This window comes from Haematobia irritans, chromosome 3 (genome assembly GCF_050003625.1).
Source record: "Haematobia irritans isolate KBUSLIRL chromosome 3, ASM5000362v1, whole genome shotgun sequence".
NCBI classification, from domain to species: Eukaryota; Metazoa; Arthropoda; class Insecta; order Diptera; family Muscidae; genus Haematobia; species Haematobia irritans.
In genome coordinates this window covers 206,532,430-206,552,671 of record NC_134399.1, presented here as the reverse complement: position 1 = coordinate 206,552,671, position 20,242 = coordinate 206,532,430, and the positions used below count along the sequence as shown (strand labels likewise).

The 20,242-nt window shown below is 31.4% G+C and overlaps 1 protein-coding gene across 3 annotated transcripts in view; it reads right to left on the bottom strand.

Annotated features, from left to right (window-relative positions):
• The window catches only part of Mct1 (Monocarboxylate transporter 1), a 106,567-nt gene extending 86,581 nt beyond the window's left edge, over positions 1 to 19,986 (bottom strand). For 2 of the 3 annotated variants that reach the window (XM_075302355.1, XM_075302353.1), the window contains exon 1: positions 19,140 to 19,986. The gene's annotated coding sequence lies outside the window, so the exon portion shown is untranslated. The remainder of the gene's footprint in view (positions 1 to 19,139) is intronic. The other variant, XM_075302354.1, reaches the window with a different exon arrangement.
• Between the last annotated feature and the right edge of the window lie 256 nt (positions 19,987 to 20,242).

Sequence of the window (20,242 nt, the reverse complement as noted above, 5' to 3'; positions counted from 1 at the left end):
ATGATGTATGATTTTATTTGTATAGAAAATTTTGTTAAAATTTTATTTCAATAGAATTTTTTTTTTAAATTTTTTTATATAGAAATTATTTTTTTTTTAATTATATTTCTATAGATAATTTTGTCAATTTTTTCCCATAGAAAATTTTGTAAAAATTTTATTTCAATAGAAAATTTTGTAAAAATTTTCAAGACAAAAAAAATCAAAATCTTATCTCTATAGATAATTTTGTCAAAATTTTATTTCTACGGAAATTTTGCCAAAATTTTACTTCCATAGAAAGTTTTATTTTGACAGTTTTGTTTTTTATTTCTATAGAAAATGTTGTCACAATTTTATTTCTATAGAAAATTTTGATAAAACTTTATTTCTATAGGAAATTTTGTCAAAATGTTATCTTTATAGAAAATTTTATCTTTATAGAAAATTTTGTTAACATTTTATTTCTATAGAAAATTTTGTCAACATTTTATTTCTATAGAAAATTTTGTCAACATTTTATTTCTATAAAAAATTTTGTCAAAATTTTATTTCTATAGAAAATTTTGTCAAAATTTTATGTCTATAGAAAATTTTGCCAAAATATTATTTCTATAGAAAATTTTGTCAAAATTTTATTTCTATAGAAAATTTTGTCAAAATTTTATCTCTATAGAAAATTTTGTCAACCTTTTATTTCCACAGAAAATTATGTAAAAATTTTATATTTATAGAAAATTTTGTTAAAATTTTATCTTTATAAAAAATAGAATTTTTTCCAAAAATTTTATTTCTATAGAAAATTTTGTCAAAAGTGTATATCTAAAGAAAATTTTGTCAAAAGTTTAATTCTATAGAACATTTTGTCAAAATTTTATTTCTATAGAAAATTTTGTCAAAATTTTATTTCTAACGAAAATTTTGTCAAATTTTTATTGCTATAGAAAATTTTGTGAAAACTTCATTTTTATGGAAAAGATTTTATTTCTATGGAAAATTTTGTCAAGATTTTATTTCTATAGAAAATTTTTTCAAAATTTTATTTCTATAGAAAATTGTGTCAAAAATTTATTTCTATAGAAAATTTTATTTCTAACGAAAATTTTGTCAAAATTTTATTTCTATAGGAAATTTTGTCAAAATGTTATCTTTATAGAAAATTTTGTCAAAATTTTATCTTTATGGAAAATTTTGTTAAAATTTTATTTCTATAGAAAATTTTGTCAAAATTTTATTTCCACAGAAAATTATGTAAAAATTTTTTTCTATAGAAAATTTTGTCAAAATGTTATCTTTATAGCAAATTTTGTTAAAATTTTATTTCTATAGAAAATTTTATCAAAATTTTATTTCTATAGAAATTTTCATGAAAATTGTATTTCTATTTTTCAAAAATTTTATTTCTATAGAAAATTTTTTTCAAAAATTTTATTTCTATAGAAAATTTTTTCAAAAAATTTATTTCTATAGAAAATTTTGTTCAAAATGTAAGTCTATGAAAAATTTTGTCAAAATTTTATTCCTATAGACAATTTTATGACAATTTTGTTTCTATAAAGAATTTTTCAAAATAGTACTACAGAAAATTTTGTTAAAATAGTTCTATTGAAAATTTTGTCAAAATGTTATTTCTAACGAAAATTTTGTCAAAATTTTATTTCTATAGAACATTTTGTCAAACTTTTATTTCTATAGGAAATTTTGTCAAAATGTTATCTTTATAGAAAATTTTGTAAAAATTTTATCTTCATAGAAAATTTTGTTAAAATTTTATTTCTATAGAAAATTTTGTTAAAATTTTATTTCTATAGAAAATTTTGTTAGAATTTTATTTCCATAGAAAATGTCAAATTTTATTTTAACAGAAAATTATGAAAAAATTTTATTTCTATAGAAAATTTTGTCAAAATTTTATCTTTATAGAAAATAAAAATTTTTCCAAAAATGTTATTTCTATAGAAAATTTTGTCAAAAGTGTATTTCTATAGAAAATTTTGTCAAAAGTTTATTTCTATAGAACATTTTGTCAAATTTTTATTTCTATAGAAAATTTTATCAAAATTTTATTTCTAACGAAAATTTTGTCAAATTTTGATTTCTATAGAAAATTTTGTCAAGATTTTATTTCTATAGAAATTTTTTTTTAAATTTTATTTCTATAGAAAATTGTGTCAAAAATTTATTTCTATAGAAAATTTTATTTCTATAGAAAACTTTGTCAAAATTTTACCTTTATGGAAAATTTTGTTAAAATTTTATTTCTATAGAAAATTTTGTCAAAATTTTATTTCTATAGTAATTTTCATGAAAATTGTATTTCTATTTTTCAAAAATGTTATTTCTATAGAAAATTTTTTTCAAAAATTTTATTTCTATAAAAAATATTGTCCAAAGTGTTTTTCTATAGAAAATTTTGCCAAAAGTTTATTTCTATAGAAATTTGTGTCAAAATTTTATTTCTATAGAAAATTTTGTCAAAATTTTATTTCTAAAGAAAAATTTGTCAAGATTTCATTTCTATAGAAGATTTTGTCAAAATTTTTTAGGCAGTAGCCGACTATTAAACCCTTTTTCGGAAGGTTCAAGTGTATTTCACTTTGGGTTGAGTGAATTACCCGAATTTATTCTGATAATTGGTTGATAGTTTTGCTGCAAGTAGAGGATGCTGATGAGGAATGTGGTAATTCCGAAACAGCTGTACATCCAACCATCTTGCAGTCTATAGGGCTTTGCCCAAATAAATTTGACAAGCATACTTTTCCTCTGTTGGTTAAGCTACACTTGTAGTTTAGTCAATGCATGGCTTTAAGCTGAGATCAAAATGTTGTCAAAATTTTATTTCCATAGAAAATTATGTGAAAATTTTATTTCTATAGAAATTTAGTCAAAATTTTATTTATATAAAAATTTTTGTCACAATTTTATTTCTATAGAAAATGTTGTCAAAATTTTATTTCTATAGAAAATTTTGGTAATACTTTATTTCTATAGGAAATTTTGTCAAAATGTTATCTTTATAGAAAATTTTGTTAAAATTTTATTTCTATAGAAAATTTTGTCAAAATTTTATTTCCATAGAAAATGTTGTCAAATTTTATTTCCACAGAAAACTATGTAAACATTTTATTTCTATAGAATTTTTTTTTTCAAAATTTTATCTTTATAGAAAATTTTGTTAAAATTCTATTTCTATAGAAAATTTTGTCAAAATTTTATTTCTATAGATTTTTTTCAAAAATTTTATTTCTATAGAAAATATTGTCAAAATTCTATTTCTATAGAAAATTTTTCAAAAGATTTTATTTCTATTGAAAATGTTATCAAAATTTTATTTCTATAGAAAATGTTATCAAAATTTTATTTCTATAGAAAATTGTGTCAAAAATTTATTTCTATAGAAAATTTTGTCAAAAATTTATTTCTATAGAAAATGTTGTCCAAATTTTATTTCTATAGAAAGTTTTGTCCAAATTTTATTTCTATAGAAAATTTTGTCAAAAATTTATTTCTATAGAAAATTTTGTCAAACATTTATTTCTACAGAAAATTTTGTCCAAATTTTATTTCTATAGAAAATTTTGTTCTAAATTTTATTTCTATAGAAAATTTTGTCAAAAATTTTATTTCTACAGAACATTTTGTCAAAATTTTATATTTATAGAACATTTTGTCAAAATTTTATTTCTATAGAAAATTTTGTACCTCTTAGTTGTAGTAGATTTTGCAAATTCTACCAAACAGAATTCTACCAATCTACCAAGCAGAATTATTCCAAGCGACCAGAATCCTGCGAACTCCAAACACATGGACGGATGGACATCACATCGGTATATATTCTATGGGGTCTGAAATCAATATTTCTGGTAGGCACATTTTTTGGCAGATCGAAGTTATTTTACCCTGACTATGTGGTTTAGGGTAAAAAATCGGATAAAATCTCATAATATTTAATTTCAATTTCTTCGTAGACTATTGACTGATTAATACATTTTTAGAAGCAAATATTTAAAAACTGGAATTAACTAACGATGTACCCCCTTGTTCCTATATTGGGAATCGCAAATCGCAAGAATTTAGTTTAGGTTCGTTTATAAAGAAAAAAAATGGAGATACTTTAATTCGTTTTGTATTGGAACTTCTTATCAAAGAGAACTTTTATGTCAAAATTTAAATGTATATGTTTTAGGCTTAAGAAAATAGGGCCAATCAAATTTTATAGTTAGGGTGAAACATAAAATGTTTAAACAGTACAAACACTTTTCTTGTATATGGGCAAATGTTTGAGGGTGTATATCTATTAATAAATGTATTAAATATTTGTTTTCATCAAGAACCAATCGTGAATAATGGCACCATTCGTTACAAGAGGAGTAAGTAAGTTACTCATTGTTTTCTGATATCATGAACTGTGAATGATATTTCGACCATACTAAAGATTCAAATTTATGTTTTAAAGAAAAAAATTAAAAACTAAAAATTGTATAAAAAATAATACCATAAATTTGCTATACGAGTATGTTTATCCATAACCAAAATAATCAAAAAATATTTTTTTTTTTATTAAAAAGCACACACTTTTCCATAACAATGGTTCTTTGTTCCATTTTCCCACTTGGCCACAAACTATTCTTTGTGTATTCACAAACAATTTTATAGCTATAGCTGACCAGAGCCAACAAAGAAAAATCTTAAAATTGATTGAGTCACAAGGAAGAGAATCATTCAGAGTCTACCAAGATGGGAAGTGTTTGAAAGGAAACCCGATGGTAAATGCAATATTCAACCATTGTGTAGTCAACCTAGGTCGTGGACTACGTTTACTTTGAATATGATGAATAATGGAAAATGGAAAATGCACTTAAAATGTTAAGTGAGAAATATGACAGTGAGACTTATAGTCGCCTTGTGTAATTAAATGAAACATAACAAAAGTCTTTAAAATAGATTTGCTGTAGAGGTTTTTAACACCTTTGTGATATCATCGTTTCAAGTAATAACTAAAGTAAATATTACTAAATATTGCAAACAAAATGTAATTAGTGTTGACCAGTGTGCTCTATGTTAATTGATTTGACCATGTAGTGTACAATATTGAAAATATTATTTATTTATTACATTTTTAAAAACTATAGTAAATATTAATGCACTAGTATTAGATTAATATTCATGCAAAAATTATGCAGTTAAAGTTTGCAAAACTAAATCAACTGAATCGGATGAAGTTTACTCTTCCAAGGGGCTCTGGAGGTCAAATCTGGGGATCGGTTTATATGGGGGCTATATAAAATTATGGACCGATTTCGGCCAATTTTTGCATGGGTGTTTGAGGCCATATATTAACACCACGTACCAAATTTCAAACGAGTCGGTTGAATTTTGCTCTTCTCTTGTTAAATATCGTATACTAACATCACGTACCAAATTTCAACCGAATCGGATGAATTTTGCTCTTCCAAGGGGGGTATATATATAATTATGGACCGATATGGACCATTTTTTGCATGGTTGTTAAAGACAAAATACTTACACTATGTACCAAATTTCAGCCAGATCGGATAAAATATGCTACACTTATAGGCTCCGCAAAACAAATCTGGGGGTCAGTTTATATGGGGGCTATACGTAAAAGTGGACCGATATGGCCCATTTGCAATACCATCCGACCTACATCAATAACAATTACTTGTGCCAATTTTTAAATCGATAGCTTGTCTCGTTCGGAAGTTAGCGTGATTTCAACAGACGGACGGACGGACATGCTTAGATCGACTCAGAATTTGTATATATGTATATACTTTATGGGGTCTTAGAGCAATATTTCGATGTGTTACAAACGGAATGACAAAGTTAATATACCCCCATCCTATGGTGGAGGGTATAAAAAATGCATGGAAAAATCCATAATTACCAGCATGTGACTGTTTGGTGCGTGTTTAAAGCTGAGGTTACAGGAGAATAGCTTATGCAGTGGCTGACTAAATATTTGTGGGACCCCAGATCCTTTAAAGTATGAACTGTATTTTTCGGTGGGTTTTGGAGGCACAAAAGTGTGACCGTCTTTTGGCGCTAGGAGAATTGTGGACTTTAGAGCCGATGTGGTATTTGGATCTTACTTCTCCTTGAGATATACTATCGCATATACTCGTACTGTGGATAACAACTATACACGGCCAACTAAGAATTCCCGCTGAGGATAGAATTAAACATGTCTGTTACGCATACAATGTTATAATACTTCTGCAGGGAACAGATACTAATAGACTCTGCAGGAAGGCAAAAAGGGACCTGTGGATGGCATATGTCTGGGCCAAATCCAGTGGCCAGAATGTTAAGCCGGAGAAGATGGAATTATGTCAATTCTCTCTATAATGACTACAATTGTCCAATATATCGGTACAAGTTTTTTGGGCAAGACGATACTGATGTCTGCTAAAATAAAGTACTTGGAGTAACTGTAGACAGAATACAGAAATTAGAAGAGTCACATCAAATACAGGACTGATAGAGTCGGGAGATATTGGAAACTGTGCAAAAGAGCAATGGCCTTTTCCATTGCATTAAATCTCCTACGAGCATTATAAGGAAAGCCCTCTCATAGTTATTCTCAGAACAAGTATCAAAATGGTCTTCGAATCTAGGGGTATAATCTTCCTCACCAGCTGAGGTTAAAATCTTTCTCATCAGTTGAGGGTAAAATGTTCCTCACAAGTTGAGGGCGATTCTTTCTCACCAGTTGAGGGTAAAATCTTCCTCAACAGTTGATGGTAAAATCTTCCTCATTAGTTGAGGATAAACTCCTTGCAAGCTGAGGTGAAAATTCTCTCCTTCCTCACATGTTAGCGGCACTACTGTCAAAGTTGTAGACACAACCCGAGTTATCGATCTCTCAAAACAACCACCGTTTTACCCACCGACTCTATCAGCGATAACAACTTCAACTCCTAGGAGCCATGTAAGGAGAACCCTCACACAGTTATCTCCGAATCTAGGGGAGCCACCGTGGTGCACTGGTTAGCATGCCCGCCTTGCATACACAAGGTCATGGGTTCGATTCCTGCTTCGACCGAACACCAAAAAGTTTTTAGCGGTGGATTACCCCACCTCAGTAATGCTGGTGACATTTCTGAGGGTTTCAAAGCTTCTCTAAGTTGTTTCACTGCAATGTGGAACGCCGTTCGGACTCGGTTATAAAAAGGAGGTCCCTTGTCATTGAGCTTAACATGGAATCGGGCAGCACTGAGTGATAAGAGAGAAGTTCACCAATGTGGTATCACTATGGACTGAATAGTCTAAGTGAGCCCGATACATCGGGCTGCCACCTAACCTAACCTAGGGGTAAAATCTTCCTCACTAGTTATGGGTAAAACCTTCCTCACAAGTTGAGGGCAATTCTTCCTCACCAGTTGAGGGTAAAATCTTCCTCACCAGCTGAGGGTCAAATCTTCCTCACCAGTTGAGGGCAACAGTTGATGGTAAAATCTTCCTCACTAGTTGAGGATAAACTCCTTGCTAGCTGTGGTGAAAATTTTCTCCTTCTTCACATGTTAGGGGTAGATCTTCTTCCACTAAATTCCACAGGTAATCGAACCGCACTACTGTCGAAGTTTAGACACAAACAGAGTTATCGATCGCTCAAAACAACCACCGTTTTACCCACCGACTCTACCAGCGATAAAAACTTCCACATCAACAGGAGCCTCAGAGACGATACTGGAGCCTTACAGGACGACACTGGACCTATAGAGGTTCAGATAAAATGCTTAGCCATCATTGCTGCAATGAAATTGAAAACGTTGGGAGAATGGAACGGAATCACATGTTAAATCGTCAAAAGATAACACTAGCCAACAACCATTTTGTGAATTGTTTCTAGCATATTTTTTCTTATTGATTATGACCTACTAAACACGAAAATGATTTTTAAAAAATTTTCTGTCGATTGGTTTTCGAGATATAATTTTTTTAATTTTTTTTTTTAATTTTTGGAGGTACACCTACAATTTTGAGCATATCTTTCGTTTTCTTTGACCTTTTTGATCCTAATACTACTCAAATTAAAGAAAATTGAGCCGTCTACAACTCATTCTCAGAAAATTTTCAAATCGGGTAAGTAGTTTGGATGTTAGCGGCTTAAAAAGGTAAAAAAACGGCGTTTTTTAAGTAAAAATGTGGCAAAAAAAACATATAAAAATTCATATAAAATATTTTTCGTGTTTAGTAGGTCATAATCAATAAGAAAAAATAAGCTAGAAACAATTCACAGAGAAAAGTTTGTTTGTTGTTGTTGCCTAGTGTAATAGGGGAGACGATGGGTGAAATGGCGAATGCAGCAAGAAGAGATACCAAAGGGAAATAGCAGGTACACCGATGGATCGAAGATAGTTAAGAGGGTGGAACTGGGCGTATATGTGGAGGACCCAAGAACCATGATTCCCGGATCACAACATAATTCAGGAGGCAGAAGAACGTAACATAGAGAAATGTGCTAAATGGCTCAGAAAGAACGCGACACGGGAAGGGAATAGCAGACAGTACTATCTATTGAAATGAAAAATCATGATCAGCGAATACACACGGAATGCGGCAGGATCCGCATCATATGGGTTCCGAGACATAATGAAATAAGAGGAAACGTAAAGACAAATTAACTGGCAATAAGAGCTAGGACAAAGCCAATGGAGGGAATGCGGGCCGACTTGGATGTATGGGCAAGGGAGATATGTGTATCCCAGATACGAAAAAGCCTGCAGAACTACTCAAGGAAAACCGGGCTACAGTCAGGATGACAGCACGTTGGTGCAAGTAGAGCATGTATTGAGGATAATGAGACTTTCGAACGTTATATTTGTCACTGCCCTGCCTAAACTACACTGAAAAAAATATTTACTTGATATTAAAGATTAGGCAACCTCAATTTTAGGATGTGCAATTTACACACTATTAAGGACAAATTTCTTTAAAATAAAGGCATTTTAATTAAAGAAAGTTTATAATTTTTTTCGTGAAATTTAGGACACCCATTTTGGCGTCCCTTCGTTAAAGTGGCATATCTTTAAACTAAGGCAAATTTTCCTTAAAGTAAAGAAACACATTTTTGATTTAAAGAAATCGTCCTTAAATTAACTGAAATATTGAATCTTTAGATTGAAGATAAAAACACTTCAAATATAGGCTAAGACTTATTTTGAGGATATAGCATCTTTCGTTTAAAGTTTTTTTTTTGGAATTTACAAAATATTTTTTACTTCCAAGTATCCGTCATAATTTGGATTTTTAAACTGGCATTTGTTTGTATGTGAATAGCTTTATTAATATACCGGAAAAATTGAATGAACATTCGATAAATGAGATCTGTATCCTAATTTTAATTTTATAGATCCTAGATTTAAAGCCAGATAGGTCACAAAAAAGATTTCCTTATTTTAAAGAACCCGCATCTTTGGCTCGGAATCAATACCAAAATCCCATCAATACCAAACAGAAAGGTCAAAATCTTTGGATCCAAGTAAACTTTTGTTTTTTTGTATGTAGGCAAAGAGTCACAGCTTGGAAATAGGGACTGGAAGCAAATTAGGGAATTCTTTAGAGACCCAGAGTTTCAAGGATAGAAGATACCAAGTACACACAAAAATTTTTTTTCTGATTCAATCACGAAATTAATTGATCCAACTAATTTTTTAATTGAAATGTCTTCAATCACAGAAATGATAGTATCAATTAAAAAATTAATTGACAGTCAATTAAAAATTTTTTTGATTCATTATTTGTCATTCCGTTATAAACTTTGTCATTCCGTTTGTAACACATCGAAATATTGCTGGGTCGTGGTGAAATTCTGAGTCGATCTGAGCATGTCCGTCCGTCCGTCCGTCCGTCTGTTGAAATCACGCTAACTTCCGAACGAAACAAGCTCTCGACTTGAAACTTGGCACAAGTAGTTGTTATTGATGTAGGTCGGACGGTATTGCAAATGGGCCATTTCGGTCCACTTTTACGTATAGCCCCCATATAAACGGACCCCCAAATTTGGCTTGCGGATCCTCTAAGAGAAGCAAATTTCATACTATCCGGCTGAAATTTGGTACATGGTGTTAGTATATGGTCTCTTACAACCATGCAAAAATTGGTCCATATAGGTTCATAATTATATATAGCCCCCATATAAACCGATCCCCCGATTTGGCTTGCGGAGCCTCTTAGAGGAGCTAAATTCATCCGATCCGGCTTAAATTTGGTACATGATGTTAGTATATGGTCTCTAACAACCATGCAAAAATTGGTCCACATCGGTCTATAATTATATATAGCCCCCATATAAACCGATCACCAGATTTGACCTCCGGAGCCTTTTGGAAGACCAAAATTCATCTGATTGATCTGATTGATCTGATGATCCGATACGGCTGAAATTTGGTACATGGTTTTAATATATGGTCTCTAAGAGCCGTGCAAAAATTGGTCCACATCGGTCCATAATTATATATAGCCCCATATAAACCGATCCCCCGATTTGGCTTGCGGATCCTCTAAGAGAATCAAATTTCCTCCGACCCAGCTGAAATTTGGTACATGGTGTTAGTATACGGTCTCTTACAACCATGCAGAAATTGGTCCACATAGGTCCATAATTATATATAGCCCCCATATAAACCGATCCCCCGATTTGGCTTGCGGATTCCTTAGAGGAGCTAAATTCATCCGATCCGGCTGAAATTTGGTACATGGTGTTAGTATATGGTCTCTAATAACCATGCAAAAATTGGTCCACATCGGTCTATAATTATATATAGCCCCCATATAAACCGATCACCAGATTTGACCTCCGGAGCCTTTTGGAAGACCAAAATTCATCTGATTGATCTGATGATCCGATCCGGCTGAAATTTGGTACATGGTTTTAATATATGGTCTCTAAGAACCGTGCAAAAATTGCTCCACATCGGTCCATAATTATATATAGCCCCCATATAAACCGATCCCCCGATTTGGCTTGCGGAGCCTCTTAGAGGAGCTAAATTCATCCGATCCGGCTGAAATTTGGTACATGGTGTTAGTATATGGTCTCTAACAACCATGCAAAAATTGGTCCACATCGGTCTATAATTATATATAGCCCCCATATAAACCGGAGCCTTTTGGAAGACCAAAATTCATCTGATTCAGTTGAAATTTGGTATAGGGTGTTAATATATGGCCTCAAACACCCATGCAAAAGTTGGTCGAAATCGGTCCATAATTATATATAGGCCCCATATAAACCGATCCACAGGTTTGACCTCCGGAGCCTCTTGGAAGAGCAAAATTCATCCGATTCGGTTGAAATTTGGTACGTGATGTTAGTATATGGTATCCAACAAACATGCAGGAATTGGTTCATATCAGTCCATAATTATATATAGCCCCCATATAAACCGATCCCCAGATTTGACCTCCGGTGCCTTTTGGAGAAGCAAAATCCATCCGATCTGGTTGAAATTTGGTACGTGGTGGTGGTATATGATATTTAACAAAAAGTGGTCCATATCAGTCCATAATCATATATAGCCCCCATATAAACCGATCCCGAGACTTGGTTTTGGAGCCTCTTGTAGGAGCAAATTTCATTCGAGTCAGTTGAAATTTGGTACATTGTGCTAGTATACGGCCGTTAACAACCATGCCTAACTAGGTCCATATCGGTGTATAGTTATATATAGCCCTCAGATAAATCGATCCCCAATCACACAAAAATTGGTCCATATCAAATTCATAATTGTATATAACACCCATATAAGCGACCCCCATATTTAAATTCTGGCTCTCTACGTATCGTGCAAAAACTCTATATCGATTCGTAATTATTTGTAGATTTACCTATACATAACTTTTTTGTCTAATATATACTACGTATGGTCTAACTCACAATTTAGAATACGATGTTAAGAAGTTTTAAGATACCACAACCCAAGTAATTCGATTGTGGATGACAGTCTTTCGTAGAAGTTTCTAGGCAATCCATGGTGGAGGGTACATAAGATTCCGCCTGGCCGAACTTACGGCCGTACGGAAGAACTGAACTTGGTTGACATGTGGTTTCAACAAGATGGCGCTACATGCCACACAGCTCGCGATTCTATGGCCATTTTGAGGGAAAACTTCGGAGAACAATTCATCTCAAGAAATGGACCGGTAAGTTGGCCACCAAGATCATGCGATTTGACGCCTTTAGACTATTTTTTGTGGGGCTACGTCAAGTCTAAAGTCTACAGAAATAAGCCAGCAACTATTCCAGCTTTGGAAGACAACATTTCCGAAGAAATTGGGGCTATTCCGGCCGAAATGCTCGAAAAAGTTGCCCAAAATTGGACTTTCCGAATGGACCACCTAAGACGCAGCCGCGGTCAACATTTAAATGAAATTATCTTCAAAAAGTAAATGTCATGGACCAATCTAACGTTTCAAATAAAGAACCGATGAGATTTTGCAAATTTTATGCGTTTTTTAAAAAAAAAAAGTTATCAAGCTCTTAACAAATCACCCTTTACTTGTTTCATATAACTTCATCTTATTTTTTTAATTTTTACTGCACTAATGTAACAATTCACCTGATTGGTGAAGATCACGATTTCGTTTGTCTAAAATTTCGTTTAGGAGGAAAGTATTTTTCTTTGGGTTTGGAATTCATGAGGCTATAGATGTAAAGAGGCAGCAGTTTGGCTATGCCAAGATATGGTGCTTTAGTTTTGATCGTGGTGGACAATTCACAGATTTCAGTTTCATTACTAACATCACACCTACTTTTTATTATGAAAAAAAAAAAAAACATTCTTAAAAAAAATAAATAAATTCAAAAATAATACCTTTCATTAGAAAATTTTTTATATTAAGAAAATATCCTTTAGTCCATATTTTAATATAAATTAACAATTAAATTTTAAAATTTACGCAAAAAAAACAATTTTTGTGTGTTTCAAAATTGTCAATCACAAAACAAGTCTATTAACAAAGGAGGCTAATTAGACACTTTGTTTGAATTTCATGCATTTTCTTGAGTGTTAAATATAATTTAAATTTAGATTTTTATAACATTCATTATTTATTATTTTATCATCAAAAATATAACACATTTAATATCTTTGTGGGTCATTGGCCTCAATAGGCAACAAATATTTTTTTCGAAATCAACCAAAGCAAATGCAGTCAATACTGAAAATTCGATACTGTAAAGTTTTGTTTATGATGATTAGTCGGTTTCCATTTTCAATGAGCGAATGAGCAAATAATCATTTTTCCAAAGAGTGATTCATTATTCGATAGCGCTTTTGTTTCCATTGAAAGACACAATTATACATGTAATAGAACAAAAAGATTTGTTTTTTTTTTTTGAAGAATGTAAGCGATTAATTCAATCTTCACTTAATAGAGTAGCAGCAGTTAGTCATAGACAATAGAGCTTTAGCGAGAGACTTGCTTTTATCAAAACAAAAAAAAAGTTATTTAACTCTAATGTATGTTTGCTGATAAAGTACATGTACATATTAATATTTAATAAATTTCAATAATGGACTTTGAACACATGCAACTATTTATGGAAACTTGACACTTCCAAAGAAAATAGTTGGAAATAGTATTAGTTTTAAAATATTTAATTAAAATGTTTGTGTTATGATCCCAGCAAAAGAAGCGTCGCCAAAAAAGTAAGGCAAATGTTCTTTTTTGATCCGGAAGTGGTGCAAAATTGACGCAGATGCGATGAATTTAAGATGGGATTGTCATAGGATGGAAGTCCTCCATTTCAACAGCCGTTCCACTGAATTTGCGTCACTTCTTTAGGTGTGATCCGAATTAAATGTTGTGGATGTAAATTAAAAAATTCTGTGATATTTTGTCAAATAAAAAATGTTTATACTTTTTTATATTTTTTATTGGATTCTAACGCTTTTCGGAAACGTTTGACTTCAAATATTTTCAAAAATTCATAATTTTTTCAGATTGGATGTAGCATTTTTTTTTTCGACCAAATTTAAATGATTTGTAACATTTTATGAAATCTTACTCTGTTTTTAACCTATTTGAAACAAAAAAAAGTTAAAATTACCCATTAAAAGTATGGAAAAAAACAAGTTATAAACAAGTAAGAAAAGTCTAAAGTAGGTCGGGGCCGACTATATTATACCCTGCACCACTTTGTAGATCTAAATTTTCGATACCTTATCACATCCGTCAAATGCCTTTGGAGCTATATATAAAGGTTTGTCCCAAATGCATACATTTAAATATCACTCGATCTGGACACAATTTGTTAGACTTCTACAAAATCTATAGACTCAAAATTTAAGTCGGCTAATGCACTAGGGTGGAATACAATGTTAGTAAGAAATATGGGAAACATTTAAATCTGAAGGAATTTTAAGGAAACTTCGCAAAAGTTTATTTATGATTTATCGCTCGATATATATGTATTGGAAGTTTAGGAAAATTAGAGTCATTTTTACAATTTTCGACTAAGCAGTGGCGATTTAACAAGGAAAATGTTGGTATTTTGACCATTTTTGTCGAAATCAGAAAAACATATATATGGGAGCTATATCTAAATCTGAACCGATTTCACGCATAGCTACAATGCTAATTCTACTCCCTGTGCAAAATTTCCACTAAATCGGAGTTAAAAATTGGCCTCAGTGGTCATACTAGTGTAAATCGGGCGAAAGCTATATATGGGAACTATATCTAAATCTGAACCGATTTCAACCAAAATCAATAGGGTTCTATTCTGAGCCAAAAAACATACTTGTGTCAAATTTGAAGTCGATTGGACTAAAACTGCGACCTAGACTTTGATTACACGGACATACGGACATGGCTATATCGACTCAGGAGCCCACCCTGAGCATTTTTGCCAAAGACATCATGTGTCTATCTCGTCTCCTTCTAGGTATTGCAAACATATGCACTAACTTATAATACCATGTTCCACAGTGTGGCGCAGGGTATAAAAATTGAATTAAAAGAACTTCCTGGGTAGTTAGAACAAATAACATCATTGGGAGTGCATTTTCTGGAAGTGATTTTAAAGTTGTGCCTTTGGAAGAACTTTCAATTTTTTTTGCTGGGGATATGAAGTGTTATCTTATAATGCATCAAATCACATTAAATTCTCCTGATATTTGAAACTATTTAGCACATGCATATATTTTAGATATTTGTTCATATTAGGAATACAAACTCGAAAATTATCAAAAAAACGTCATAAAGTCTAAGTCATTTATTTAAAAAATAACAAAAAAAATAAAACGGGAGTAGTCTAATTTTCCAATTTTAACAAAAAAAAAAAAATAAAGGGTCAATGAGTCGACAAATTTTGAAAAATTTGAAGTTTAAAACGTAATCAATTAAATAACAAGTAAGAAAGTCGGCGGGGCCGACTATATTAAACCGTGCACCACTTTGTAAAGCCACATTTTCGATAGCATATCCAATGTCTTGGGTGCTATATATAAAGATTTATGTTCCCATATACATACGAGTATATTTAAATCTGACCCGACCTGGACAAAATTTGTTAGAGTTCTACAAAATGTATAGATTTTAAATTTAAGTCGGCTAATGCCCTGGGGTGGAACATAATGTTAGTAAAAATTATGGGAAGCATTTAAATCTGAAGCAATTTTAGGCAAGTGTATTTATGATTTATCGGTCGATAGGTATTTATTAGAAGTAACATATAGGAAAAGTGGAGTCATTTTTACAAGTTTTCGACTTACCAGTGGCGATTTTATAAGGAAAATGTGGGTATTTTGGGCATTTTTGTCCAAATCGGAAAAACATACGTATATATATATAGGAGCTATATCTAAATCTGAACCGATTTCAATTAAATTTTGCATATTTGACTATAGTACTAATTATTTTTCTTGTTCAAAATTCCAACCAAATTAGGGCAAATCTCCAGCTTCTGGGGCAATATAAGTCCATTTCGGGCGAAAGATATATATGGGAGCTATATCTAAATCTGAACCGATTTTAATCAAATTTGGCACATTGACTATAGTACTAATTGTTTTCCTTGAGCAAACTTTCAAGTAAATTAGAGTAAAACTCTGGCTTCTGGGGTCATATATTCATTCAATATTGTAGGATAACAGGCAAATTGCGTATTCCAAATTGAAGGTTTCATAAAGGGTGATACGGTCAAAATTTGGTCAATATAAATTTGACGTATTTCTTTCAATTTTGCATTTAAAAACCCCCTCATTTGAAGGTGTGTGTGTGTAGAATGTTGCTCCTATTTTGATTTTGGAATTCACTCTTCAGTTGTCAAAATGCCGTCCAAGCAAGAAGAGCAGCGTATCAAAATTTTGCTCGCGCATCGCGAAAATCCGAGCTACTCGCACGCAAAGCTGGCAAAATCGCTAAAAGTTGCCGTTACAAATGTAATTAAAGTGTTTGGGGAACGTTTTGTCGACAGCCAGGAAGTCTGGATCGGGGGGAAATCGAAAACCGGAAGCCGCTGAGACGACAAAGAGAGTTGCCGGTAGTTTCAAGCGAAACCCTAACCTCTCTCTCCGAGATGCCGCAAATAAGCTGGGTGTATCGTCTACAACCGTGCATCGAGCCAAAAAACGAGCCGGACTATCGACTTACAAGAAGGTAGTGACTCCAAATCGCGATGATAAACAAAATACGACGGCCAAAGCGCGATCCCGACGATGCTGACGAAGTTTGACTGCGTGGTAATGGAAGACGAAACCTACGTCAAAGCCGACTACAAGCAGCTTCCGGGACAGGAGGGGGAAAGGTAGCAGGTATTTTCAAGCACATAAAACTGCCAAAGTTCGCAAAGAAATATCTAATTTGGCAAGTCATCTGTACCTGTGGCTTGAAAAGCAGCATTTGCATAGCTTCCGGGACTGTCAACCAAGAAATTTACGTGAAAGAGTGTTTGAATAAACGTCTGCTGCCTTTCCTGAAGAAACACGGTTGTTCCGTACTGTTTTGGCCGGATTTGGCATCTTGCCATTACGGTAAAAAGGCCATGGAGTGGTACGCCGCCAACAACGTGCAGGTGGTTCCCAAGGACAAGAACCCTCCCAACACGCCAGAGCTCCGTCCAATTGAGAAATACTGGGCTATTGTCAAGCGGAACCTAAAGAAGACCAAAAAAAACTGCTAAGGACGAGCAGCAGTTCAAGGCAAACTGGCTTTCTGTGGCGAAAAAGGTGGACAAGGTGGCTGTACAAAATCTGATGGCAGGTGTTAAGCGTGAGGGCCGGCAATTCGGATTTGGAAAAGCGAAAGTCTAACTGAATATTTTTCCTGAATTTTATACTAATTGAACTTGAAAAAGAAATTTAATTTGATTTTTTTAAATAAACGATTTCACCGATTTACACGCGTTTTCCCTTGACCAAATTTTGACCGTATCACCCTTTAATTAGGTCAATATTTTTTTCAGTCTATGAATCAACCGATAAGGTGAATTATTCAATATCCAATGTTATTTAAGTAACATTCTCATTTCAATAAAATTTGAACAATTTTGTGCTAATTTCGAATTTAGTAAAATTGTGTACTTCATTTGTAAAAAAATTTCCCTCTCACTTTTAATTCAAGACATTACAGTAAACAAAAAATAATTAAAGTAAGGACAATTTTATGACATTTGCCAATCTTTAACTAAAATTAAAAAATTCAACAAAATCATATTTTCATGACAATGAAAATACTGTTATAAAAATTTTCGTTGACTTTTTCTGGCAAAAATTTGTTTGAATTAATTTTAATGAAATTTCGTTTAATACAATTTAATTTATTAAGTCCATTGAATTCAAATTAATTTAATTTTATACTATTTTATTTAATCCATCTTAATTTAATTTAGCTTAAATTAATTTATTATATAAAAAAACACCGGCTTATGGAAAGTGTTCGTCTTTGAAGATTTCATTAGAAAATCCTGGTGCCAATAAATTTATCCTTAGAAGAAAAGTAAATTTACAGTAAATAAATTTATTTATTCCATTAAATTGAAAAACTTTGCCTTTGAAAATTTCATTACAAAAAAAAAAATATATTCATTGCATTAAATTGAAAGTAATTTGATTTAATTTAATTTTTTTAATTTAGTGTACATGCATTTATTATGTCAAAACTGATTTATGGAATGAAACCAAAAGTTCGCCTTTGAAAATTTCATTACAAATCCCATAGTAAACCAAAGTTAAGATTGAAAATGTATTTGTTCAATTCATTTGCCATGAACTGCACCATATACATTTTTTAATAAATTTTATTCTATTTTATTTAATCCATCTTAACTTAAATTAATTTATTATACAAAAAAAAACACTGGCTTATGGAAAGTCTTCGCTTTTGAAAATTTCATTACAAAAAATTTATTTATTCCATTAAATTGAAATTAATTTAATTTAATTTTATTTTTTATTTTAGTGTACATGCATTTATTATGCAAAAAAAAAAACTGATTTATGGAATAAAACCAAAACTTCGTTAGCACAAAAGTAAATCAATATTAATGAATATATTAATTCCATTAAATTTAATTTTTTTATTTTAGTGTAACAGCCATTTTCATGTAGCTCCGTTAGTGCTACGTTAGCTAACGAATTTTTAAACCGCGCTATGGACATATCTGTCAACTCGCCTATATATTCCATATGTCAGTTTAGAACTTAACTGCTGAAAATTTTTCAGTTAAAGTTAAACAGTGAGAAAATATTTCAATTTTTCTTTCTGCTAACTGGCAGTTAAAGCCTAACGGAGCTACATGAAAATGGCCGTAAATCTATTTCTTATGCCAAAACAATGGTTTATCAAACCAATGATTTATCGAACCAAGACTTCGCCTGTTAAAATTTCTTTACAAAATCCAGAGTAAAACAAATTTAAGATTGAAAAAAATTGTTTATAAATTAATTTGTCATGGATCGTCTCATATACACAAACGGAACTAATAAACAATAAACAACTTTGCATTTATATTCTCTTCCTAAATTCAATGAATTGCATTTCAGATAATTCCCGCTAAAATTCACTGATTTCTGTTACCCGCATTAAAAAGCAATAAAGCAAGCGAATGCAAATTTATATATAATTTATAATTAACACTAAATATTTAAATAAAAAACAACAATAGGCTGTTGTGAATTTAAATTACCTACCGTTACGTTTCACTTTGTTCACAGAAAATATTGATGGAAATGTTGTTGCTTTGTTGTGTGGCCTTTTGTTTATAGTCAATGTTTTGCATTTGTTATAGCTGCTGCTGTTGTTGTTTGTCGATGCTTCTTCATTAATATAGATTATATTTTTGTATTTATGTGATGAATTTATGTATATACAAAAAATATGTATATATTTCGTTTTACAAAATTTTCCTCAGATTCTGTGCGTATTTATTATTTTCTTGTGTGCAAAAAAAAATTAAACAAATATTTAAACACCACAAAATTTTTAAAATCTTGTAAAATGTGGGCAGCAATAGATTTTTTTTTAGATCTCTTTGGTTATAATGTTCCGGAATCACTATCAATAACCGCCGCGGTGGTCGTGTTAAACACGCACTAATTACTATGCTGATCGAAGGGGAGTGTCTGCGTGGAAAGTGATCTATTTAGGAATCACAATACCATAGAAAATAATTTCACAATAGTTAACACTTAAGAAGTTGTTCGAACAAATTAACACTTTACACTTTTGGCAAATTTGAATCAACTAGAAATCAATTCCCATTTCGTTGTTGATATTTGAATTGATAAAACTGTTTTTTATATCATCCCATTATTTAAACAACTTTTTTGTTGGTTTTTATTTTTCTTTTTTTCACTAGCTAAGAAATTTAAAATTTTTAAATAACTGTTTAACTAAGACACTATTAATCTATTACAATCCAATCGTATACTCTTATTTAGTGAAAAGTATTTTCTCTTTTTTCCCCAGTTTTCTGATCGTATGTTTCTTTGTTAGTTACGTGCAGCGCGATTAAACGCCGATTTAGAACTGACTTCTATGCGATATTTGGAATCGATGAAAAAGGAATTATTCTTTATTTAACAACATTTAGCGTGACAATCGTGTATGAGTGTGAGTTTGAGTATGTAGAAATTTTCGTATTTCATTGCTGAGAGCATGGGCATGAGCCTATAGTAATAAAGTCTCAAATAAATACGCACTTAAGCACATGCATAATCTCTTACTCTCTTCGTTTTTTTTCAGGCGGATCTCTTTCTCTTTGTCTATAATGTCTTATACACAGAACAAATCA